The sequence below is a fragment of the Parasteatoda tepidariorum genome, chromosome 2, assembly GCF_982258835.1.
Source record: "Parasteatoda tepidariorum strain Cologne lab strain chromosome 2, Ptep-v5.0, whole genome shotgun sequence".
In the NCBI taxonomy this organism is placed as follows: domain Eukaryota; kingdom Metazoa; phylum Arthropoda; class Arachnida; order Araneae; family Theridiidae; genus Parasteatoda; species Parasteatoda tepidariorum.
The window spans coordinates 77,183,288-77,211,043 of NC_141756.1; the positions used below are offsets into that span (position 1 = coordinate 77,183,288).

The 27,756-nt window shown below is 29.7% G+C and overlaps 1 protein-coding gene across 4 annotated transcripts in view; it reads right to left on the minus strand.

The window, feature by feature from the left end:
• The window catches only part of LOC107454120 (cubilin-like), a 338,300-nt gene that overhangs the window by 40,270 nt on the left and 270,274 nt on the right, over window positions 1-27,756 (minus strand). The window lies entirely within an intron of this gene.

The window sequence follows — 27,756 nt, forward strand, 5'->3', positions numbered from 1 at the left end:
AATCTCATACTTTGTATTTTGCTATATCAAGATAGATTAATGTGCAATATCAAGATTACAATATCGATGTAATAGATGCATAGAAGCAGCTGTATAAAATATATATATATATTTTTTTTACTTTTTATTTCTCAATTTGAAACCCTTATTAGGATTTGCTTTTTAACTAAAGATGAATCCTTCCCCTCTAATCTGCGTTTAATTTAGAATTCTTAATGCCGTTTAAGGTTCTCTAACTCCAGATGCTTTTAAATATATACGAGACATATCATTAAGGAAAAATAAAAGGAGGTCAGAGTGCATTGTTTGATGTGGTGGAAACCAGAAATTTATTCACATCAGGTTTAAAATCATTTACAGAGATTATCAAAAGAGGGCGCAGTTGACTACACAACAATAGTATTTACGGCGTAATCAGAATTAGCTAATTGAAATATTTATAAGAATGTATTTTAACTTTATCCTTGGAGTACACATCACGTGGTGGTTATTTTAAATATATTGTTCTCAAATTGATTCAATAACTTATAAATAGTACATTTTTCAAAGTTAATCAATGCATTTTCTATACTAGCACCATCTATTGACACGGTTTGCAGTTAATTTTGAAACATGTTCCGAAAAAATACTCATGTTTCCTTAAGTAGTAGGCAACAAATCGCACATTTCTGTCTTTTTCTTAATTTTCTTTAATTAGTTTTTAAATCTTCGGTCATCTTAAGAACAACTCGTCTAGTAATAAAAATAGATACATTTAATTAAATCTATATTCATACAAACTAATGCAGTCCTCGTTTTTTTCGTTTTGTTTAGTTTAGAATCCCTTCAATTGCATAATGTTGTTTAAATTTGAGTGTAAAAAAATAATAAAAAAAAATTAATGAAAAAGCTAAGTTATTTCTTTATCTTAGAAATATTTATGAAAGGTAATATCAATGCTCTAAAAAAAAGACATATTTCACAACATTATTACTCAAAGATTCTATTTCTTATCTATTTGAGGGTAGAAAAGGAAAGGAAAATGGACGATAAATTTGTCCAAGACTTAAAGCTCTTACCGTTCCTATCTTATCTTTGTAAAAACGTCTCTGAAAAGTGTTTTAATAGAAAATGTTTTTCCGGTATATACTTTTAAGAGACTTTTTCTCCCCTCGCCTCAACCTCCGTCACTTTTAAAAGAATATGCAATAGATCGTTTCCTTTGAAATGTTATTTGACATTAAAGATTTTTGTTTGCAGTGAAAGAACGCATTTACTTTCACATCAACTATATTCTGCATCTTCAGAACTCTTCAGTTCGAATGAAGAACTCTTCAGTTCGTTTCGATAAAATAACTATTTATGTAGAACAAACAAAAAAATTTTGAATAAGTTGCATTAAATTTCATTTTTAATTCCATTGAATTATTATTATTGTAGTTCTTTTTGTGATACACTAAACTATACTTAAAAGTTTATAATGATATGACTAGATTTTAATCATAAATTTTGTACAATTATAATAGGTAGTATTTAGTTGATACACTGTAAGAAATATTTGTCGTTTATTTCGGAATTTTCCTTAAATTTAACGGTTTAAAACTGTTTTGCTTGCAAAACGGTTTTTCTTCATTTTTAACCCTAATCACACAAACAAATTAAAACCGTCAGCTGATAGTCTAGTTTTTGCCACGTTGTTTTGAGTTCCATAATAGAATTTCACATTTCCTCCAATTATTTTAGGATAATTTTCTACCCGTGCTCTTCACTTTTAGCAATTATTATATGATTTTGATCATCCTATAAATAAGACGATTCAACATTGTCAAATCCATACAATATTAAAGCGAAATTCTCACTTCATAATGAATTAAGTTTAAAACACTTGAGTCACAGTGCCGCTGGGGACACTGTTCGTTCTTCTCAATGAATTGCCCCAGGTTCGAATCCCATCGATGACTTATCGATACACATTCTGCTGATATTTTCGCCTCTTGTGTGAGTACAGATTTCTTTCCTGACTTTCAAAGAGAATACTTGTTCTCTCGTGGTAAAAGTCTGTTGAGACAACAGATTTAATTTTTTTTAATTAACTTAATTTTTTGCGGTTAATAAAAGGAAAAATAAGTTTTATTACGTATCTTCTTCCTAATTTTTTCAGAAAAATGTGTTCTTGTATGGTAAAAGGCCGTTGAGGCTTCGGATTTACTTCGTAAATTTTACGTTTTAGCACAATCAATCCAGTTTAAAAGTAACAGTTGCCAGTTTAAAACCGTAAATTCAATGTGATTTTTTTACAAGTGTATTTAGAGAAATATTCTCAAAAGAACGTATAGTTAATGATAAACATCTGTAAATAAAGGCAGGTTGTGAAAGTAATGATTCAGCTGTTACCAACAGCTGAGGTTTTTTTATCGTTGAGATAGAAATTAAAAAAAAGTTTTCCTTTTTTTGGGGTAAACTTGTCTTGTATATAATGATATATAAGACAAGTGATATAATGATAAGTTTTGTATAAGCACTATTACACTTCGTTGGGCAAAATTCCTATGAAGATCTAAGCATTTGTCTCACTCATAAAAGAGCCTACAAATCTGATTTCAGACACTAGGTGCCAAAAGAAGGGGGGAATCAACTTGATTAGAACTGAAAATCTTCATTGACCTGGAATTTTAAGCTTTTAGAACTTTATTTAGTTCTAAAAGCTTAATAGCGAATAAAGAATTTTTTTCCCTTAGTACATTATCAGAAAAATCACTGCAAGGTCTAAACATCATAAAGTTTTGCCTTCAGATCGTACTTAAGACACTCTCATAAAAGTCGGTGGTAGGTTAAACTAGAAAAAAGGTTTGACTTTCAAATTGTATTTAAGACAATGTCATAGAAATTTATGCTAAATTGAATCAGAATAAAGTTTCGGCAATCAGATCGTACTGAAGACATTCTCAGAAATATCGGTGCAAGATTGAACTAAAATAAAATTTTAGCTGTCTGATTGTGCTTAGTACACTCTCAGAAGCATCGGTTCAAAATTGAACCAGAAGAAAGTTATGGTTTTCAGATCGTACTTAAGACACACTCTCAAAAATCAGTGCAAAATTGAACCTGAATAAAATATTGGCTGTCTGATCATACTTAGTTTACTCTTAAAGAACATCAGTTAATCTTCAGTGAGTGAATAAGTGATTTAAAAGCTGATAAAATTATCAGAAATGATGCGTGAACCAATTGATTTCCTGACTATTATTTAATTGAGTGAGAGATTTGAAAAATTGACTTTGTAATCGATAACAATCAAATGACTTCACGCATGACAATAAACTGCTATGGAATATCTATTTCAAATCGTTATTTCTTACAAAATATTTCAGCCTTAAAATATATTTTATAAAAACTATTATTATAATTAAGAAGAAATGAGTCGAGCTAACGATATACATCTTTGTATAGAAAGTGCAATTCTCTTGCATTAAATTTATATTATTATATCCTAATTTAAACTTTCATACAAAGTTTAATTAGGACGCTTTCACAGTTAGCGAAAGCTGCATATTTTACGTTACGTTAAATTCATACAAAACTTCTTTGAAAATGTTATTCATTTACCCAAGACCATTAATGATAGTCGATTGCTGACTTTAGTAATATTCTTTACTTGATGGTCATTGCACAAACCTATCCTTTATTAATACTGTTTTAATGAGTTCTAGATATTGTGTGAATTCATGTGATAAAGAAGGAATGTCATTTTTTTCTCTTTCTGAAGAATGGTAATTGGAATTCTTGTTTGAAGAGTCCGAAACTTCCTTTTTCGATTTATAATTGGTCTTTATATTTTATTTGTTGAGCGCTACTCTGCACATTGCAGTTTAGATAGAAATCATAAAACAAAGTGGTAAATATGGTAGAGACCTTTCTGGTAAAATAACATAATTATAGTTTATAGAAAGAAGATATACAGTATATTAATCATTCAATAGGTAGTTTTTCATTCAATAGGTAGGTTTTCGTTCATATGGTGAAGATTTGCCGGAAATTCTGGTTTTCAAAATTATAGTTCTTATTACCTCCCTGAAAAAAAATGTATGGTTAAAACATAATCGAATAAAAAACGAATATGGTTAAGCTTACCGTGTTTCTAGCTTAATGGGAATACCAAATGCTCAGTAATTTTAACCAAAGCTCTTTGGTAAAGATTTTGGCAAAAATATCAATAAAAGTATGGTTTTATAATATGTGATAAAATTTGGTAATTTCGTCGTAATAACTAACAGCACGGGGTAATAACTATTTATTCGGTAAAATTTACTTTTGAGTTTAGTATAGTAATAAGAATTATAATTTTGAATACCGGAATTTCCAGTAAACCATTATTATGTAATTTCCGATAAACCTTTATTGTATGGACGGAAAAATTACCAAGTAAATGGTTTAAATACCTTATATTTTGGTTTTTTATTACCAGAATTATGTTGTTTTTTTTACCAGAAATGTTATTAGCATACATTATTGTATTCTTAACAGAAAAATTTTTCTACGTGACCTGTTTTGTAAAAAACAAAAACTGAAAATTAATTTTAACCGAATAAGTGGTTTTTATGGCATGCTCTAAGGCAGGGATGGCGAACCAATGGCACACGTGCCATTTATGGCACGTGACACAATATTTTGGGCACCCCACCGATCGAATTGCTATTGCACTATGAATTGTTATTACACAAATGTTATTACATTATGAAGCATATGTAACAATTAAATTAAAATTCACAAAAATGAACAAAATAATAAACAACAATTAATAAAAAAAATCAACTATTAATGCTAAAAAAACAATTAATAACTATAAAAAACAAGTTAATAATAAGTAACTAGCAAAAACAATTAACAGTCTTGCTTAAACTAACATCTTACAACCAAATATAAGTTATTTGTCATCTAATCTGCACAGCAACAGAAGTCACGCTGATGTTACTTTAAGTTGAATTATGCCTATAACTGAGACATTGCAAAATTATTATTATTTTTTTTAGTTTTAGTAAATAGTTTTGAGTTGATAGTATTTAGTATTATTATTTTCCCAATAATCACGAAGTCAAAATTATTTGACGGCATGTCTATGACATCATTAAACAATTTCTTAGAAAAAATGGCACGTTGGTGTATAAAGGTTCGCCACCCCTGCTCTAAGGTATCATGATAAAATTAAAACTTTTCACTACATTTACCAAATTTCATCACGCATTTTAAAACCATATTTTGTTGTTAATTTTACCAAAATCCTTTCCTAAGCGTTTGGTAAAACCTTTCTGCCTCTTTGGTGTAACCATAGAGCCAGAAATGCTATAATTTGAACATATTCTGGTAGTTTTGAACATATTTATTTTTTACAGAGTGTACCAGCCGCTATAGACAAGAATAGACTCAAATTTATCAAAAATAGACTCGAATAAAACCATAATTTATTAAATTTATATGATTGTTTTTATTAATAACACACCCATTCGAATATATTTTTTCTCTTATAACGAGAATGGAATTTATTTAAATGGAAAAGCAAGAATTGTTCAAAAAATTTCTTATTCTTCTTATTTATTTGTCATTGTTCGTTATTAATTTGGATTATTAATGAAAATTAAATTATTTTTACATATTTGTAGAGAAAATAGAATTATAATAAACCGTTAAAAATGTTAAAGCCCTCAAACTTAGATGGTTATACTAAAATATTAAAAGTAACGCAAATTGTTATTTTAAATGCTTAACTATGTACTGCCATGGATATTTAAATATGAAAAACTTTGTTCAACAACATACAAATTACCGAGAATTTAAAAATTGTTTAGATTTATCTTAAATATATATGGAGAAGATTTTTTTTTTTTTTGCAAACAAACAACGTTGCTAAATATTTAAAAAGAATTACTTATTTTCCTTGGAAATATGCTATCTCATTTTGTATTTACTTATTTTTTAGTTCTTTTCGAACGGTAGTTTTTATTTCTCAGACGATAACAATGATGTTATTTGAAGGCTTAATAATTCAATATATTTTAGATTATCCATTTTAAATTCGCATATTTTTACTCTTCCAAAAAAGGCAAGATCCAATATGCCAAATAGAACTTAATATATTTATTTTATATTTCTATATCCCTTATATCCTTAGCCTAACTTTAAAAATTTATTACTCATCTCTCTTGTAATTGCAGTTAGGGGTCGTTCAAATATTATGTAAGAATATTTTTGGCAATTTTGGATTCCCGTTTTCCCCTTGTCAGCAAATTTAAGCATGCCACAAACTCTCTCCAATGCTTACGTAGTAACAAGTTCTCAACTCTTTCCTCTGTTTCTTTTATTTTGTTTTTTTTTAATATGTTTTTTCTTTTTTTTTACTTTTCTTGTAATCTAATTCTAAAGATCAGTTAAAATAAAAGTTATAACTTTGCATATGTTTATTTTTTTTATTTCTTTTATAAAATGTTGGGCAGTTGAGCTCTCAAACTCAAAGAAATTCTTTTCGAATTCTTTCCTTTCCCAAATTCAACATTTGCTCTAAATTTAAATTTTTCTTTGCGTAACTTATTGTTAATTTGTTAATTTTACTTTTTGCGACAATTTTGAAAATAAAAAGATTTGAATGTGTTACGTAAGCAGTGCTTACGGTGATCCCAATAATCTAGAGCAAGCTCCAGCAGAAATCATATCACAAAACTTAGCTCCCTCATCATGTGCTTACGCAATCCTTGAACGGCCCCTTATTAATTCTGATGTTTTCGTTGTTTTTCTCTGGAGAATATTTTAATATTTTATCTTTTACTTCAACTATCGTGCGGATAATGTGACTAAATTATATAAAAAACAATTTCGCTACTGATATTTCAAATTTTAATACCTGTTAGATCTTTTTATATAAATATTTAATATTTAACATTTATATAATATTTAATTACTTGAAATATTTAAAAACTACTCTGTAGAAATCAGACAACTTTTTTTAAAACGCAAAAAACATAAATCGTTATTTTTGAATCACACTAATTTCGTAGTATTATACTCTGGATAAAATAATTATAATTTAACTACTCCTATATTGGTAGATAGGGAACTCGAATCTGAATAATTTTGCCCAAATTTGCACGAACTATTCATTCGAAATCCGATATTACACATTCACGTAACTTCCTCTTCCAATCGCTATTGTCAGTATAGCATACAGATAGATGTTTCGTTTTTTTTCCTCGGTTTATTATTATTTTTTTTACATTTTATCTTTTACTTCGAATATAATTATAATGTGACTAAAATGTGTAAAGATTATTTATCAACCAATATTGTAATTTTTAATACCTGTTAGATCTTTATATTTAATTCTTTTGAAATATTTAAGGGTTGCTCTGCGGAAATCAGAAAATTTTTCGTAAAACACAAAATGCATAAATTGTTATTTTTGTCTCATAATTACAATAATTTCCTATCATTATGCTCCGAAAAAAATAATTATAATTTATGTGTTCCTATATAGGCAAATACGAAACTCGAATGTAAATGATTTGCCAAACATTACACGATCTATTCGCTCGAAATTCGATATTACCCATTGTCTTCCATTTGCAATTATGAATATAGTACACAAATAATTGTTTTTATTTCTCAGCAGATTTTTTTGACATTTTATCTTTCATTTCAAATGGAATACTAATGTGACTAAAATGCAAAAAAAAAAAAAAAAAAAACGAATTAACAACCTATATTTTAAATTTCAATAGCTGCTAGATCCTTATGTTCAGCTCTTTTGAAATACTTAAAATTCGGGAGAAATTAAACAATTTTTCTTAAGACGCAAGAAGCGTAAATCGTTATTTTCGTATCATAATTACAATAACATCGTATCATAATACTCCAGAAAAATAACTTCAATTTCGCAATTCCTATATTGGCAAGTACAAAAGTTGAATCTAAATAATTTTGTTCTGAAAATTTGTGTAATGAAAAGCAAAAATAATAAAGGAAATGCTATGTAATTAAATCAAAATTAATGGAGAAATAGTACTAAATCGCTTCGGAGATGGGGAAAAAATCGCCATACTATTATTTGACGCCAATGCAGTTTGAATAATTTTGGTAAAATGTACTAATTGGAATGAAAAATTGCCCGAAATCACATAAACTATTCATTCGAAACCCGTATATGAAGAAAAAATACAATTCGTTGAGTTAATGAAGCATCAATACACGATTTAAACCTTAAAATCTTTCGCAAACGCTGCTGGGAAATTTCCGCCTTACCTAAAAGCGGATGCAGTGAAATCTATGAAATTGTTGCTGTTTTAGAAATACGAATCTTTTACCTCAGCCTACCTTTTTCCCTAGGAAAGTGCTCAGAGGAATTCGAAGAAGAATTTTGTTCTGTTCTCTGATTGATCGGCAAAAATTCTTTATTGATTCGTTTGAAGGCAGTGAACCGATTGCGATTCAGAGCTTTCCGGAAACATATCGTTAAAGGTTATTAAATTTTCAGACGTGTGTAAGCATTTTTCTAAATTTTTCATTCTATCCTGATGACGCCTTCGGTATAAATGCTTCGCTTATTTTGTTTTTGAGATGCGTTACTTTGAGGATATTAGAATTCATTGGAAATTGTAAAACTATTTCGTAAAACGAAAAGAAAGCTGGGCAGGTTTTTGCCTCAACAGAAAATCAAATTATTTTAACACACGTGTTGCTTTTAACGATTATAATAAAATTGAGAGTTTGTATATCGCTTTTATAACTTCCGCATCGTTTGCTATATCGTCAGGAAATTTAGGCAGAGAGAAAAATGGCAAAATTTGCTAGTTCAGGAAAACATTTAAACAATAAAATTTTCTCATTGGTTTAGAGCTCGTGGCATCTTTATAAATGAAACTGCAAACGATTTTAAAGGTAGTGCCAGTGATGTTTGCTTGCTTATAGCTCTCATTAATCAAAAGGGGTTAATTCCATGCTCTTATATATTTAATTTTTTTATTCTTTTTGTCAAATTCAATGATCAAAATGACCGTGGTAGTCTGGGTGGACTACGTTAAAAATTAGTGTTTCTTAAGTATAATGAAGTCACAAGTTTATATTTTTTATATAATTATACTTTTAAAACTCTATAAAATTTAAAAAAATTAAAATCTACGGCATTTGATATAAAAAATATAAAGTTATGTTCTGAAAACTTATGTAAAGTAAAGAAAAAATAACGAGGGAAATGCTATGTACTTATATGCATGTAATTAAAGCAAAATTAATGGAGAAATAATTCTAAGTCGCCAAGAAAATAGGTAGAAAAACACCATACCATTATTGAGGCCAATGCTGCTTTATGAATTTTGGTAAAATGTACTCAAGAGAGAAAATGAATAGGGAAATGAAACGAATTCATTTCAGGAAGAATTGCAGTGAATCACCATACTATTATTGATGCCTATAAGGCTTAATTAAGCTTTGTAATTATTATAATTTTTAATATGTACTAACGGAAATAAAAAATAAACTATATACTAAAAAATAAACTTTATACTGGAAAGTTAATTAGTTACTAAGAAGTATAATTACTGGAGAAATGGTATTAATTTTATGAAGAAAACCAAAAACTTGCTACACTATTTTGACGCCAATGATGCTCAATTAATTTTGGTTATTGATACTGTAGCTGAAATAAAAATAATAAACTATGAACTAAATAGAAAATTTGATGAAGAAAAAGTACTTATTCATGAAGCAGAGCCGATACAAATCATCATGCAGTTATTGATGCTAATAATAATTGATTTATCTAGTTATTAGGTTCTAATTGAAATTAAAAAAAACTACGTACTAAAATGCAAAATTAACATAGAACTGTAACTATTTCGTTTATGCGAAATGTAAAAAATAGTCATAATATGATTCACGTTAATGATGCTTAATTAATTTAGGTAATTGTTCTCAATTGAAATTAAACATAAGCATCGATCACAGTGTTGGCGTAAAATCTCCTCAGTGGTAGACAGATCATGGCTGCCTAATGCTTGATCCAAAAAGTCTTTTGTCTTCTAGGTTGGGCACAAAATTAAGAGGCTACAGAGTTGATTATTTGATAGTCCTAAACTCAAAATTGAATGGACTGCTGAACACCAGTTTTGAAATAAAATCACTGATACCAGCAATCTAATAGAGAAAAGAGAAAACCAATAAAACAAAAGAATCGGTTGAATTAAAGAAGCCAATATAATTTATAAATAATAATGTATTGTAAAAAAAATGGGGGAGAGGGACCAAAATATAAAAAAAATTGCGTGCTTTTATTGATAAAAAGCCCTTTAAAATTTCTCCCAGAAACATACAGAAAAAATGCATAATTTTCCTACATCTTAAAGCTTAATATCGTTAAATAAAATGTATGTTCTACCATGCTGGAGATATGCATTTAAATATTCTAGGAAAATTAATATTGCTTCCTTTTCCACTCCAATTAATTTCTCATATTTTTTCATCAACATATTCCCAAGAATACAATAAGAGACGCAATTCAGTTGAAAAGTATTCCGTGCGTGTTATGATAAGTCTCTGAGGAATTATGCTGTTATAAGAACATTATCGTTAGATTGCGTCTGATATTGCTTTATTTTTAAAAATGAAATTGTGGGGTCATCGTAGTTCATAAATGGTAATGATATGTTTTTCGCAATATAAAACTTGCATGTTACAAGGAATGGCATATTTGGAAGATTTACAAACAATTTTAGGAGTAAAATTAAAATGAATGAAAGTAAGAACAAAATTATTTGAATACTAAGGGAATTGATCGTTAATTTTATGAATGAATGAATTATTGAATTTTGCATTAATTGATTTATTTTTCCTGATTGAATATAATTACCAGAATTTTGTAGAATACAAATAAAAAAGCAAGTTAAACTTTTATTTCGTTTTAATCTATTGAAGTAGCCAGTTTAGCTAATTTAACTAAGGTATTTAAATAAATACAGGTTGACACTTGAGGCAAAGAATTAAAAATTTACGCTTCATTAAAATGTATATAAAATCTAATAATGCAGCGAAATTTTATAGAAAGAGATCATTTAGACAAAGTTTTCGTACGCATTTAAAATGGTAATTGTTATTTTTATCAGAATTAATATCATTTTCAAAAAGGCATTCATTCTGATTACTATTACGTATGTATCTAATAAACTGCATTCTCGGCATTTATACTTAGAGAGGCTATAAAAAATAATTTTAATAGAATTATTTTGCGCTTTCGCTTCCAAATTTTATTCAAGAAAAGCAAAAAATTAAAATTAAATAAAGATTAAAAACTGAGAAACACCGGTTATGATAGTTTGTAAGATAATTTTTTTTCATATTCTATTCAAAATGGTAAATTGCATGGAGCGTATTACAAAAACATCATGTCCAATTTATTTGTTTTTTCAGTTTTATTTTTCTAACATTAACATGCAAGCAAAATGGGAGTTGTAAGCTTCGACAAAATTGTTCATTTACCGATATGCGACTGCATGTGTAGCACTATAAAGCATACTTCATGTTTCGGGCGTGCAAAAATAGGAGCCCATCCTCAAGATTCACGAGTCGCGAATTTAGAAAACAAAAATGATTTGAAATAGGAAACGTATAGTTTCCAACAAAAAATGGTAAATGATGGTTAAAGCAAAACTAGAAAATTTAAGGTGGCCTTGAATGGAACATAAGAAAAATATTAAGGGTGAAAAAACAAAACACGAAAAACTGATTTTCTAGTTTATAGTTTTTTCATAATTATTTTTCATCTTTGGTTACTTCACGTCTACAGTCGCAAAACACTTTTGTTTTCCTTACTCACGTCTGGCGAGACTTGTTGTCTGGGCTCTTATTTTTGAGCTCTCAAATTACGTAGACAATTATAATCAACTTCATATTTTTTTGAAGCAAATTAAGTTTTATATCATATTATCATATCTATTTGCTTCATTTTCTTGGGATTATTCATTTTACCAAAGCTATATATAGTTTATAAATCAGTATTTGTAAGCTTTATTTTTGAAAAAAAACAATCTTCATTTTCTGTAAGAATAGAGTTAATTTTGGAAAATGTGTTTAAATAAATAAAAATAAAACAAGTTAGCATTATTTTTCCATAATGCACCACTTCTCTTTTTTTTTAAACCTGATAGAAAAGAAAATTTCATAAACTTGATACATTTTAAAAGAGTATCTAATCTTCTTTCTGCACTTTCGAAAAATTTTAGTCCCCCACAACTTTAACTGTATACAATTCCAGAGTCAAATCATCCATTAAGACTATCTGAAGATAATTTACCATTCCCCAATTCTCTGCACCCTCCCGTTTTAGAAGGCATAAAAAAATCTCCCTGTTCTTCCGGAAGATATGGTTGTTTAAAGAATTTTTCCTTCGAGAGGAGCTTTATTTTTCTCTGCTCTTGCTTTGATTTTTTTTATATTTGCTCTCAACACATTTTTCCCAGGACTTTCTTTGAAAATGAAAATAAAAGATAAATATAAATCTCTATCAAATCATACTCCAAAAACATTTCAGGAAATAGTAAAAAAGAAATGGCGCTTGAGAGAACTCGCTTTACCTCAAACCACACAGCAATAGTTTGGCATAAAGAAAATATGTTTGAGAAAGATATATTTCATATATTTTTACTTAGTTTGGCGTCATAGATCAATAAAATATGAATCCGGGTATTTGGTCTTAAGAATTTATTTCAACGCTAGATATTTTTGTAGCTATAGTCGATATATGAAGGCTTTTCGAATTGATATCATGCTCATGCATCCGAAACCGATATCATGATATGATTTAAATTTTGCAAAAAAACATAAACGTAAAATTTTTTTATTGTAAGGACATTATTTCATCAAACATATATTTTTCGTATAAATTCATGAATTTTATTTTTTTCAAAGAAAGGATTAATAATAAATTATACTTTTGTAATTATGCTACTTGCATCTTGGTATCTGAACTTAAAATTTTATATTAAAGAAATTTCGCTCTCTTACGTCACACTCCTATCGTAAGGTGACGTCATTTACGTCCGATTGCATACGTAAGGTACGCAACATTGCGTACATTTTCTTACCACCGTTGAACTACCGACTCAATTTTCCATGTTTAACTCCGTAACCTTGCAATTTTGAGCCTAATTTAGAAGACAAGAAAGCTCCTGAATAAACCATTAATACAAATTAGCCTTCCTAGAGGACTTTTCAATGGAATTAACCTGCATTTGCGTTGCATGGAGAGGAAAACGTTGATATCTTCTTATTATTAGCCCAAGAGCAAGGAGATTCTAATCCATGATCCGTCTATTTCTGAGGATATTTCACGTCAGCACTGAGATCGGTGCTTTCCGGGAACATCTCAAGTATTTTTTTTTTTTTTTTTAAAAAAACAAATATAACTTTATTGAGAACAAAAACACATAAATACAAAGAATATATATTCGTCGTCAAGAGGAAAATCCTGTCCAGGCGACAAAGAAAAGTAATACAATAAATTTAAAATAGAAATTTAAAAAAAAAAAAAAAAAAAAAAAAAAATACAATCATAAATTATTTTGCTCATCATAAGACGTCATATATTGTTGAACACTGTAATAATAGAAAACAAAAAAAAAATGCATGAAACTATATATATAAAAAAATAAATAAATAAAAAAAAAAAAAAAATAACAAAGGTAACATAAGAAATTCGTTTGGATTGGCACAAGACTGGTATAAAAAATCAAATGCTTCCTTTAAAGTGAAAAATAGAGATCTAAATCGTCAATGTTCATCACAAATTGAAATAAAGCACGCTTAAAAGAAGAATATATTTTGATGTTTTGCAACTGAAATGGTAATTTATTATATAATTTAGGTGCTAAGTAAAAAAACTGTTTTCGTGAAATTTCTTTTGTAAAGAAGGGAATCTCATACATTTCAGTTGGTCTCCTTTCAGACACATTAGTTTTTAATTTGCATATTAATTTATTGTTGTGTAAATAGAGTAAAATACGAAAAAATACATTATGGCGAAATGGTAATAGGTTAATTCTTGTATATATATTGGTAGTAGTTACACTTGAATTATTTATATTTAGAGAATTAATAATCTTGAAGCATTTATTCTGAACTGAGATTAAGGGAAGTAAATTAGTTTTATATTCACCGCCATATATTATCGCACCATAATTAATTAAAGAATAAAACCAGGAGTAATAGAGTGCTTTCACAAAATTAAAATGAATTTTATTCTTAAGGTGATAAAATTTAACTAAAACGAAACGCAATTTTTTAACTAAATTGTTAATATGTGTTTTCCATTTTAAATTAGAATCGATATATAGTCCTAAATATTTGATATTGTTTACAGATTGTAGAATATAGCATTGACAATTTTCATTAGTACTTTTGCAGGAGAGAGAGTGAAATTTTAAATTTAAGTTAAATTCTGATTTTCTTAAACTGAAATAAATATATTTAGTTTTATTTAGATTTAAATTTAAGTCATTTATTGTAAACCATTTTGAAGTTATGCGTAAATCAGATTGAATTTGAAAAATTAGTTGATTTAAATCAGTACAAGAATACAAAATTACGGAATCATCAGCATACGTTATTATCTTACCAAAAAGTTTGAGTTGACAAAAGTCATTGATGAATATAATAAACAATAAGGGTCCTAGAATAGATCCTTGAGGAACACCACGGTTTGAAAAAATATAATTACTAAAATTACTTCGGATTTTAACTCTATGTTCTCTGTTTGAAAGATATGAAACAAACCAATTTAACATAATTCCTCTGAAACCAGCAAATTCTAATTTTTTAATTAAAAGATTGTGATTGACATTATCGAAAGCTTTTGATATATCAAGAAATATAGCTACTGTTGTCTTATTTTCGGCAATACTATTATGAATAAATTTTGAAAATTCCAAAAGAGCTTTTTCTGTACTTTTGCCTTTAATAAATCCATGTTGATTAACAGAGAAAAAATTTGTATGTTTTAAATATTTGTACATTTTATCAGCTAGAGCTTTTTCAATGATTTTGGAAAAAACAGGTAATATTGAAATTGGTCTATAGTTTGATAGGCAGTTTTTATCGCCGGTTTTAAAAATAGGAGTTATGGTTGCTCTTTTTAAAGAAGTTGGAAATATGGATGACTTGATTGAGGTATTGATGAAATTAGTTATAAAATTTATATTATTGAGAGCAAATAGTTTAATTAATTTTACATTAATACCGTCATAGTCAAAGGAGTTTTTATTAGAAAGAGAATTTATTAAGTGAAGTACTTCACAATCATTCAATTCTAGGAAAACAAACGAGGTTAAACTTGGTGAAATATATATTTGCAAACTGTTTAAATTTGGGTTTGAGGTATTGTAGGCATTTGCAAATGATTTATTGAATTGATCAGAAGATTCATAGTCGTTTAAAATATCAGGTAAAGTAAGTGATTTGCTCTGATTACCAATAATACCATTTACAAGATCCCATTTTTGTTTATTTGAATCACAATTTAAAAATTTGAATTTGAAATATTCTGATTTTGCTGTTTTAATTAAGTTCTTAAGCTCAGAAACTATAGTGTTATATGCTGTTTTGTAAATAATATCCCATGGATATTTTCTAGTTTTTTTGAATAGTTTTTCCTTTCTTCGAATTAAAATCAAGATATTATTAGTCATCCAGTTATTTTTGGCTTTTTTGTTTGATTTATGCTTATATTTAAAATTATTTTTTAAATTATTGAGTTTGAAAACAAAACTTCGATATTGTTGATCAAGAGAATCTTGAGGATTGTAATTAAATTTGTAATTTGACAGATAATTATTGAGCTTATTATAGTTGATTGAAATTTTATTTTCAGCTTCCTTAATTTTATTTACCTCATCGTAATGAACACTGCAAAAGGTTGGATAGTGATCGCTTATGTCATTTATGAATATTCCGGATTTGATTGAAAATTTATTTGTTTTTACGAAGACATGATCAATGCAAGTTGATGAGGAATTTACTCTAGTTGGTTTGTCTATGTAATTTTGAAATCCAAATTGGCATAATAAATTAATATATTCATGAGTAATAAAATCATCACTTAGAATATCAATATTTATATCACCCATCAGTATTATATTAGGATATTTAAGCTTAGAGATTATTACTTTAAGTTCAGTATTAAAAAAATCAACAGTAAAATCATGAGATCTATATAAAGATAGAAATAATAAATCTAAAGATTTGCAATAAAGTAATATAGATTCTGCGGAAACAAAATGTATAGCTAACTCTGAAATATCAAGACATTTTTTAATAAAAACACAAACACCTCCAGAGCGATTATTATTTCTGCAATTAAAGAATGAATTATAACCATCTATTGAGTAAAAATTAGTTTCATTTTGGTAAATCCAAATTTCCGACATAATTATGACACTTATATTTTCAATCATGCTAGAAATATGTGAAATAAAATTATCAAAGTTGGCTCTTAAACTTCTAATATTTATATGTAAAATATTAATGTTTAACTTACAGGTTGAGGTAATAAAAAACTTTAAATCGTCCAAATTTTCAATTTTTAGGCAGTCCGGCACAGATAAAAATGTTTCTTCAGTTGGATGGAGTATTAAGGTCTTGAGATGATTTCACACGTATTATTTTGGACGATTCATCTTTTCTCAGGAATATTTTACCATCACGAACCCAACAAAACTTGAATCCCTTTTCAGATTTAGCCTTACGTGAAAGATAAAATAGATGCTTCAGTTCGGGAGTCAAATGTTCATTGAAGTAAACAGGCATTTCAGTGAATCTGGAGTTGACTTCGCAGGTTGAAAGTTTACGATTTCTCAGTTTCTTTAAGAGCTCATCACGTACAGATTTGGATTTAACTTGAACGATGATGGGTTTAGGTTTATCTTTATTAAAGCTGGGGACTCTGTGAGCGGTGATCAGATTTTCGGATATATTAGTATTCGCAACATTATCAATCTGGGATATTACTTGTTGTATGTCTTCATTTTCACATTCGGGTAAGTTACTTATTTCAAAGTTGGATCTTCGGGAATATTGCTTGAGTTCAATAACTGCTTCTTTTAGTTCATTCAGTTCCTTCTTTATTTCTGCGCTTTCTCTAGTTAGCTGATCATTTTTTGCTTGTAAAGTTTTGTTTACGTTCTGTAGCTCTGTGATAGAATTTTTCATCTCTTGAATTACTTCACTGTTGAATTCAATTGAACGGGTTAAGTCATTGAATTTGTTAGTTATTAACTCTTTTAGGTCTTTATTTTGCTGTAAGATATCCTCGAGAATGTCTGGGCTAGTTGCACTTTTTATTTTCGTTGGATTTTCCTGTGATTTTGAACATTGTGCGCAGGTCCACTTTTGTTTTTTATCAACAGTAAGTCTTCTAAAAGCTCTTTCAGCGAAACCACCACATTGAAAATGAAAAACAGAATTGCATTCACCTTTGCATGTTAATCCATCTGAGTCTTCCAGAATTGGTTCGGCACATGCTTTACACAAAATTTTTGACGAAGACATTGTTTGAAGCAATATTTATGTATAGAAAGCTTGCTTACTAAAACATTAAATTGATATTTTCAAATTTTATAATTATAAGTGAAATTAGACTTAAAACAATGGGTAAAATCAAAATATTCAAGGAGCGAGAAAAAGCGTATGCAACAGAGGCTACCAGCTGTTGCCAAAAAAACGCGTCCAAAACGCGCAATAGGTTTGAAATCAGGACATCCATGCCCTGATTTCAAACCTATTTTATTTTTATTTTATGACCGCCGTTGAACAGTCGACCCAATTTTTGGGTTTACGACTACAAATGTTCAACGCCGTAGCCTTGTAATTTTGAACCAATCCAGAAGACAAGGAAACTTCTGTATCGGTACCCCCAGAGGTATTGATTTGTTATGGGAACATGGAGGACTTTGAGACTCGACAGATTTAACTTGCATCAGTCACCATTTACTACACGGGGAGTCTTCGACCAGCAGGGACCGTACCCACGAACACTTGGACATGGGCCCGGCACCCCACTGACCAGGCTATCCCGGCCTAGTAGAGACAATTTAATTTTACATAGATAACTAGCAGCGTTACATTACAGCCACAAAGAATGGACATCGACAATAACAGTACAATATAAAATAGCTAGCCACGTCACAGGTATTTTTTTTTTTTTTTTTTTTTAAATTTTTATTTTTTTTTTTTTTTTTTTTTTTTTTTTTTTTAACATTTAACATAAATGGCCATCACGGGTAGCTGAAAAGCTCCGGACTCACTGTCTGTCCCCAGGGACTGGGAGCAGGGTCAGTGGTGAGGCTTGTGTGGTATGTATGTTTTGTTTATGTTGTGTTGCGTGTTTTACCTATTTTTCTTATGAGTAGTAGTTGAGGCAGTGTTTTAGCGGATCATGATATAGATTACTGTTTTTTATTGTGTGTGCGTTTATAGACAGTTAAGCCATCTCTTGTTTGTGTGGATCGAGCTTAAGTTTTTTTTTTTTTTTTTTTTTTCCTTTTAAATTTTATTTGCCTCACGGACAACAGCTTGTGTTGACTGACTGCCTGCCAAATGCTTGCTGGTCAGGGGTGGGGCCAGAGTGTGTTTTTATGCTGCAGCAATGGTTTGCCTGGAGCCCTGACACCTCAACATTGTATTTGCTGCCAGTATTTTTACAAAGTTATTATAAGGTTTATGACATATTGTCTGTGATGTTTCTGGTTATGGCTAGAATATTTATTAGTTTTTGCATAATATGCTTGTTTTTGAAACTGTCTGCAAATATCGTTCTGCCTTGTTCATTGGGTTTTTTGAGGTGGTATGATTCAGTTAGTGGGCAGTCATGTAGGTAGTGACTTGGGGTACCTGTGTCATCGCATGGACATGTGTCTGTGTTTATTCGCTGCATCCTGTGTAAGAATGAGGGGAAGAAGCCATGTCCTGTAAGGAATTGTATTGCTGCTGGATGGCCTATGAGTCGGTCTGTGTCTACTTTAGGATAATATGATTTTGTTGTATAGCCTTTTTCATTTTCGTCCCAGTATGCTTGCCAAAGTTTTTGTGTGATGTTTTTAAGTTTATTTCTCAGGCTCGATGGTGGAAGCAGAACACCGCTGGGAATCCCGTGACCTGCTGCTGCGTCTTTAGCCGCTAAATCCGCTGCTTCATTGCCTATGTTACCTGTGTGCGCTGCCACCCAGTGTATTTGTGTGTTGCATTTTCTGACTAGGTGTTCTAGTTGTCTTTGTGTTGTTGCCACGTGTGGGTCTTTTTGTTTCGTTTTTCTAATAGCGTGTATACTAGCCAGACTGTCTGTGAAAATTGTTGCATCTTTGCAGCTGTGTGTCTCTAACCAATTGATGGCTTCTTTGATGGCTAAAACCTCTGCTTGAAACACTGTGTTTTCTTGTTTTAACGTAAATTTGTATGTATCTGTATGTTGGTTGTTGCAGATACATACAAATTTACGTTAAAACAAGAAAACACAGTGTTTCAAGCAGAGGTGAGTTCAAACCTATTAATGTTTCACACTAGATGGCAGCACCGAGACTCTATTTGGATGCTAAAGTGCTCTAGGAATTTAATTTTGCCGGAAATGCCAAGAGCCAATAAGGCACTCCAGGGATCTTTTACATGCCGCATAATCATACGACATGGCCGTTGAGGATTTTCTGCATCCCGAAAATCCGGTGTCTGGGCCGGGGCTCGTACCCGCACACTTGGGCTCAGAAGGCCGACGACAAACCAACTGCGCCACCCAGCCACAACCTATTAATGTCAATTCCGGTAAAATGCGCATGCGCCCGTGAAAAAAGAACTGACTTACGTGAATGAAAATTATAAATTTTGCAAATACCCGTAAGTTAAAAACAGTAACGTAATGGAATATCATTTATATTCGACCATAAAATGAAAACAAACGTTTATAATGTCGGGGAAATTAATAAAGTTAAACTTCTTCCAACTAAATTGTATAATTAAAATAAATATATTCCATAGTTTTAAAATATTCCATATTTTTCGGTCCAAAATTTTTTTAATAATAACTACCGCAGTTAGAACAACCATAATTTTCAAGTAAAACCAAAAAAATTTATTTTTTATGAAATCAACCAATTGCTGTGAAATCACACGCTTAATTTTAACACTTTTGTAATTACAAGTTCTCCATCTTCATTTTGAATTGGCGTTCTTATTGATCTCTTTATAACATATTGTTAATCATGTTGGTAATTCGAAGGAAGGCTTAAGCATTTAAACAGAATCCTACAGCTATGAACAGCGTGTTTGTAGTTTCGTAAAATCACGCCAATAAAATGTAAAGATACAAAAGATAAAAAAAGGCAATCTCATATATATTTCTGGACTGAATGATATACATTATATTTAAGATTCGAAGTTACACCAAAGTACGATAGTAATTTACTGTCTTCCATGCATCAAACTATAAGTTATTGTATTTATTGCATCCCAATTTAAAAGAATATACACACAAATTACTCTTGAGTGCATACAGATACTATCATAAAAATGTTATCTCTCCTTTTGACAGTCACGCCTGTAAAAAGACGCAGTTTGTCTGTATTTCAAAATTGTTAAAATTGTTATCTCTGTCTTATTACAACGGAAAACGATATACACCCAAGAGCCATTACATTAAGACCATCCTCCATCTATAACAATGGGCTCGCCCAGGCTTTCATGGCTTCTCGTCCGGGAACAATGTTTTCATGGGGCACATTAGGACCCATAATCCTCATAAAACAATCCCTGACGTCTGTAAGCTACTTGAACATAGTTGCAGACCAGGTTCACAAATTCATGGCAACAGTTTTTCCTGCGGGGGATGGTGTTTACCAACCGGATAATGTACCAAGTCCTAAGGGTCGAATCGTCATGGATTGGTTTGAGGAACATTCCAGTGACTTTCAAGTCATATCTTGGCCCCCAAATTCACCTGACCTTAATACAATAGAGCATTTGTGATCCTACTTGGAAAACCAAAGTCGTGCTGCCACGCTACCCCCTCGCAATGTGAGGGAATTGCAGGACCAGTCGGTGAGCGCTTGGTACCAGATACCTCAGACTACCTATCAGCACCTTGTGGAATCAATGCCACGGCGGGTGCTAGCAGCTTTGACGGCTAAAGGTGGTCCTACATTTTATTAGCAGGGTGGCCATAATGTAATGGCTCTTCGGTCTATAAAGAAAAGACAATCTTCCAGGTTTTGCTATTTCTTTTAGACTATCAGGAGTGCACGCTAGCATGTCTATGAATTATGCCATGAGATTGTTTTACTTACAGCTGTGCCTAGCGGAAGTGGAAAAATATTGATATAAAATATAAATAATTTGTTTAAAAAGACGATACTGTTAAAAATACTTGTAAGAATGCTTTTTTTTAGGCCACTATTTTTAAAGTAGTATCTTTACAAGAAACATAAACAATAATTTTTACAGTGTGCCGATCACTAGTCTAGTGGTTATTGTACTGGACTACGAGGCCAGTGGTTGTGGTTTCGAATCCCACCGTAGGCATGGATGTAACTTTCTCTCTTTTTGTTCTATGTTCTTCCTTCTGCGTGATTGTGCGAATGTAACACGCCATATGAACGGATTTGTGGTTGTATGACATGGGAGACGCTACTCCACCACCGTGGCTTAGCCACAGGTGCCAACTGGGTACCATTTCTCAGGCCAATAGGAAAATAGACCCAAGTGCCGCCATTTGAAAAACATTTTTACAGAGTTGCTATTACTCCCAAAAAAGTTGAACTTACTTAGATTAATGCATGTTCTACAATACCGAGAATCTGTACTGATATATCCATCTTCCTTTACTTCTTCAATCCTTTCCTTTTACGTCCAGCAAAGCTTATAGCATCATTTAGTTTTTCTACTTTAATTAAATATGAGCACTATTGTTTTAATTTCGGTTTTCCATAGCATAGGCAGTGGCATATTTTCCTCCATTTTTATGTTTATTGCTATTAGAATTATTAAAAATTTATTATTTATTTATTATATTTTATTTTTGAAAATAACCAAAATATATATCCATCGTTTGCATAATAATATAAACACAATAAAAATATAAATAACTTTTCAAAGACTCCTCATTATATCTAAATTTAAAAATTATTTTCATACACATTTTAAATTTTTTTAATTGTACTATAGAATTTCGGAAATATAAATAATGTAATCTTATTTAAAAAGAGCTTAAATTAGGTATGCCAGTGCGTTATAATAATAAAGTTCCTAACTCAACAGAAGTAGTCTAAAATTAATAAAAGCAGCAACAACAGCACTCTAAGACTTGGAAATAAACACTCAAAGATTTAAATATTCTAATATTGACCAGTTTCCATTTCCAATAACATGCCAGAATACATTGGCGACAAACACCCGATCCCTTTAAATATGACCCATCGAGAAGGTATCGTTTAAATCCAGATCTAAATCGCCAAGTCCATCATAGAGTATCTTCGATTGGCATATCAGGAAATGGGAAATGCTCCAAGAAATCCTCTTAAACTCGAGCCTCGTCACGAACTGGCGTGACAATCTCAAACAGCACGAACTGGAAACCATTTCCTTCCTATTTCTCGGATGTCAAACACTAGTTCTGAGAACTTGAAATTGAAATATGCAAATTTTCCTTTGCAGTACTTAACTTCTGTTCTTTGATCTACGAAAAACCTTCATCTTCTTACGGTTCTTCGACGTTTTATAAGTTCGGTATCGGTTCTTTGAACCACTTTTTTAAGTGACAAATTCTAATATTTTCTTTCCTAAGGGGAAAAAAATCAATTTATTCCAATGGATGTTTTTTCCTTCTTTGGATGTCTTTTATTTGGCTTCCACTTTGGATTTGCTTCCAAATGGAATTTCTGTTGGATAAGTGATTGGTTTTCTACCTGTTATTGTTCTCTGTTCTTTTTATACAGTTTTCTCTGTTGTTGTATTGAAATGAATATAAATATTGCTTTCTTAAATTTTTCTTCTTGAGCACGTTTGAATGCGTAAGTTGAAATGATTTCTAGGTATTGACATGGGAAATTTTTTATTCGTTTTAGAACTATGCTTTTTTATTAAATTTTCTGAATGTTTACATTTTTATTCGTAATTTATTTAATCGATATATATATATTTAAAAATTAATATTCTAAACATATTATTTTTCTGTACGGAAGTTCTTAACAAAAATTAAAGACTAGAATTTTAACAATGGGTATATACTATAATAGAAAAAATTTAATTATCAAATATTGCCATTGAAAAAACAATGTAATTGCTTCACGACAGATTTGTGGAGAAGCGGCTTAACAACTAATTATTTCTATTGCTGACGCTATGAGCTCCGAAAATAGAATTTCAAAAAGGATAAAACAAAATTTATTTTCGGAATAAAATTCATCATATCATACATATCATACATATCATACAAAAACTCCTAACATAAAAATTTAAACATCAACATATCAAAACAACAACGTTCTGATAAGCAATTATTCCAAATCAAGTCCTTAAATTTTATAAGAATCATTTTTGATTAAAAACGACTCTGCCTGAATTTGTCGCACGCGTATCGTTGTAGTTATTGGAATAGTAAAGTGCGTAAGAAAAATTACCAAGCAAGCATAATTGATGACTGATCCTTGAACTTATAAAAAGCGTTTATTAAACAAGAAATAAAACAAATTAAATATCACATTACTTTTTAGAAAACATAATGTTGAAACATAATAAAATTATGTGTTGTACAAAATTCTAAGAAATTGTGTCATTATATGCATAATTGTTTTTCTAATTGAAATTAAAATGTGTCAAAATGACTTCCTTAGGCAATCTAGTGTTAATTGTCGTAATTTAAAGTCTGTCTCTTGAATAATTGATATACCATCGTAATACGTAAAAATAAATCCAATTTTTCTATCAAAAAATATTCTGTATGTATTTGTTTTTCATTCTGCTGAAAAAATAATTTTGCTTGTAAATTTTCCTATTGTCAAATCCTAAAATGCCTTAGTTCCTGAGATGACACGCAGTTTCTGTTGCAAAAGTTTTTTTTATCTCCATTTCATTGTGTTTTGAATTCGAAAAAGGAATTATACACTGTGAAAACTAAAATTAAATAAGGGAAAAAAGCAAGAAAAAAGTCATAATTACTAAATATATGTTTTAGAGAATTATGAAGCTTAAAAAATTAAATTTGGACAATCTAGAATATTTTCAACAAGAGTGGTGGCTGGAATCTCACTCAAATACTTTATGACAGATTCAAATATTCTACTTAGCCAAGTTCAATAATAATTAAAACTCGGCTTCGACTTCGTAAATCGATGAATCAATGATTTTCATCGAAACCAAAAGAAACTCTACTCACGGCAAATTGTTACTATGGCGAATTGTGTCTGCTACAAATTGCATCAACAATGAACTGCCGTCCCTGGAGCTGAATTTTGAGCAAAGAATTGGACAATGACTCATTTTGATCGGCAAGTTAACAGAATAAAACTATTCAATTCTGTAGATTTGATTTGATTTTCGATACTTGTATGCTTGTTTGAGCTAATATTGTATACTTGAAACTGCACTAAAAAGTTATATATTCAAAAATATTTTCTTTTATCCTAAATTTTATTAGAGTTATAAAAAATTATTGCTACAGTTAATAAAGACGATATGTTTGTTATAAATATTATTATTAATAGAATTTATTTATCTTTTTATTTATTGTAAAACTCTGTTTCTTGTTAACATAACAAATCACATCCAGTCAACCTATTTTTTTTATATTTTAATACGTTACTAAAATTTTTTTCTTCCTCATTTTGAAAAAGAAATTTAAATGGATTGTCAGAAGCAGTAAACAATGCTATAAATATTAAGAAATTTATTAATTATAATTTTTTTTTTCAAATTCTCTTGACTAGTTGTCAGGAAAGACACCGCTGATTTCTGGAAAAAAATAATCGCAACTCTTTCCACTTTTCTAAAACCTTCGCCCCTAAAGCAAAAAAAAAAAGATAATTTAATTAATTTCTTCTCGGGTAATACTTTTTCGAAAAAGAAATATTAAGCGAAAAAATCTGTTTAAGCTAAGAAGCTTTCGCTTCAGTTCTCTTCAGAATTCTTCAAATTAAAAGCTGAGACAGGTAAAGCAAAGATAAAAGCTGAGACAAGAAGCTTCTACTTCATGAAAGTGCACTTGGTGGTTTTAAGAGTGATTCTTCTTGGATAACTCTTGAGGCTTGCAAAGAATTGCAGGAAAAAAATATTATCTGCATGGATTGTTTTTAATTACAAATATCTTTGTTTCATACAAGTGTGATTATTTATCCCAAGGCAATGCAAGATTATCAAAACACCATCGCAAAATATATTGCAAAACCTATTCTATTCACTTTCAGGGACCATGAAAACGTAATGAATATCTAAGTTTTTAATTTTCTAAAATATGGTACTTTTTAAAGTTAAAAAAACATCATTTTTTAAATAATTTAAATAATATTAACACTTAAGGACGCATTGACCTCAACACTTGTTTATTGACTTTAAATCAGTATTTGATAGTGGGAATATGTAACATCTAATGGATTCAAGGGATTTAAAATAGATAGGTGGAGTAGATAGATGGATTTAGAGTGGATTAGAATTCCAGTCTAATTCATTAGACTTGTAATGTGTACAATCAATGACACCTATTGTAAAATTAAATTCTTTTGAGCCCTCTCAGAGTGTCTAAGTTTTGATAATAAACATGGCAAAATACATTGCAGCATATATTCCATTCATTTTCAGGGTTCACGCATGGCTATGAAAACATAATAAACATTAAGTTTTTAATTTTCTAAAATAAAGTGCTTTTTAAAGTTAAAAAAAATCTTTTTTTTAAATAATTTAAATAGTATTAACACTTAGTGGCGTATTGACCACATCACTTGTTTATTGATTTTAAATCAGTATTTGATAGCGTGAATATGAAACATCTAATGGATTCAAGGGATTTAAAATAGATATATGGATTAGATCGATGGACAAGATAGATGAATATAGATAGATTTAGAATGAATTTAGAGTTCCAGACTAATTCATTAGACTAGTAATGCGTACAATAAATGACACCTATTGTAAAATTAAATTCTTTTGAGCCAGCTCAAAGAGTCTAAGTATTGATAATAAACATGGTAAAATACATTGCAACATCTATCCTATTCATTTTCAGAGACCTAACTTGGCTTTAAGAAATATAATGAATATTTAAGTTTTTAGTTTTCTAAAATATAGTTATTTTTCAAGTTAAAAAAAACTTTTATTATTTTTTAAATAATTTAATTAATACAGACACTCATAGACGAACTGACCTCATCACTTGATTATTGATTTTAAGCCAGTACTTTGATAGTGTGTATGTGAAGCATCCAGGATTTAAAATAGATAGGTGGAATTGATTTATGGATATAGATTGGATTTAGAGTTCCAGACAAATTCATTAGGCTTGTAATGTGTACAATGAATGACACCAATTGTGAAATCAAATTCTTAGGAGCCCTATCAAAGTGTCTAAATGTTGATAAAGGTGTTCGACAGATTGAATCTCTTCAACGTTGTGCTGGAAAAGGCTATTCCAGTTGCTAATATTGACTCTCGCAGAAATCTCCTTTACAAATATACTCAGTTTTCGGCGGCTTATGTTGATTATATTGATGCAAGGAATGTATCATCCTTGAGAGAAGCATTCTACTCTTTAGAGTTGAATGCAAGTCATTTTATGTGAGACGGTAAATGATTAAAAATCATGTATATGCCATAACATAAAGCACCATCTGAAGAGTCGTGCAATTATCTGAAAATTTACCCTCGTGAGTTTGATATTGAATCTAGTTTAAATATCTTTGTATATTCTGTTAACCTTTTTAAACATTTAGAACACAGAATTTTAGACACAAAATTTTATTAAACATATCTTTTTGTAACTTGGATCAAAATAAATGAAAAATATTATAGTAAGCATTTTAGTAATTTACGTTTATGAAATACTACATGAAACAACACCAGTGTCTCTTGTAAAGTTAAAGCTAAAATCTTCCTAACACTGCTCACTGAGAAACAATAAGTTTTTTTAACATTTGCACTTATTTGCAGTTATTTGGATCAAAGAAAAACAGTTATTTATTATTGAAATTTCTTTAATTTACAAAATCAATTGAAGCAGTCAATGTTAAAAGGGGTATGTATTAGAAATTACAAATCTGTACTTTCGAGAATAACCACACAAAAAAACAGTGCCAATTGTGAAAAGATTGTTTTAATTGCATCACAATTGTTGAATTCTCTTCTATAGGGAAGTCTAAAAAATTACTAGCTGATTGATATTCAAAAACCAACAGAAAACTTATTTTCGTAAAAAAATTACATACCCCCTTTTTGACAAGTATTGACAAGTTTTTGAATATGAATTCAAAACCACTTTTTTGGATTTTATATTTTAGTTCAAGTATAATTCTAATAACCTAACAGATACTTTTAGTAATTATTACACTGTTTTTTTATCAGTAAAAAAATACCAAAATATATTTCGCTTTTAATATGAGCAGAAAAAAATTATATATCAAAGGGAAACCCATGATTCATCTGAGTCAAATGGTTAACACTAAAATTATTTATCATAAAGCTATGCAGACTTACGAAAACACGACCTAAAAATATATTGTAAAATCT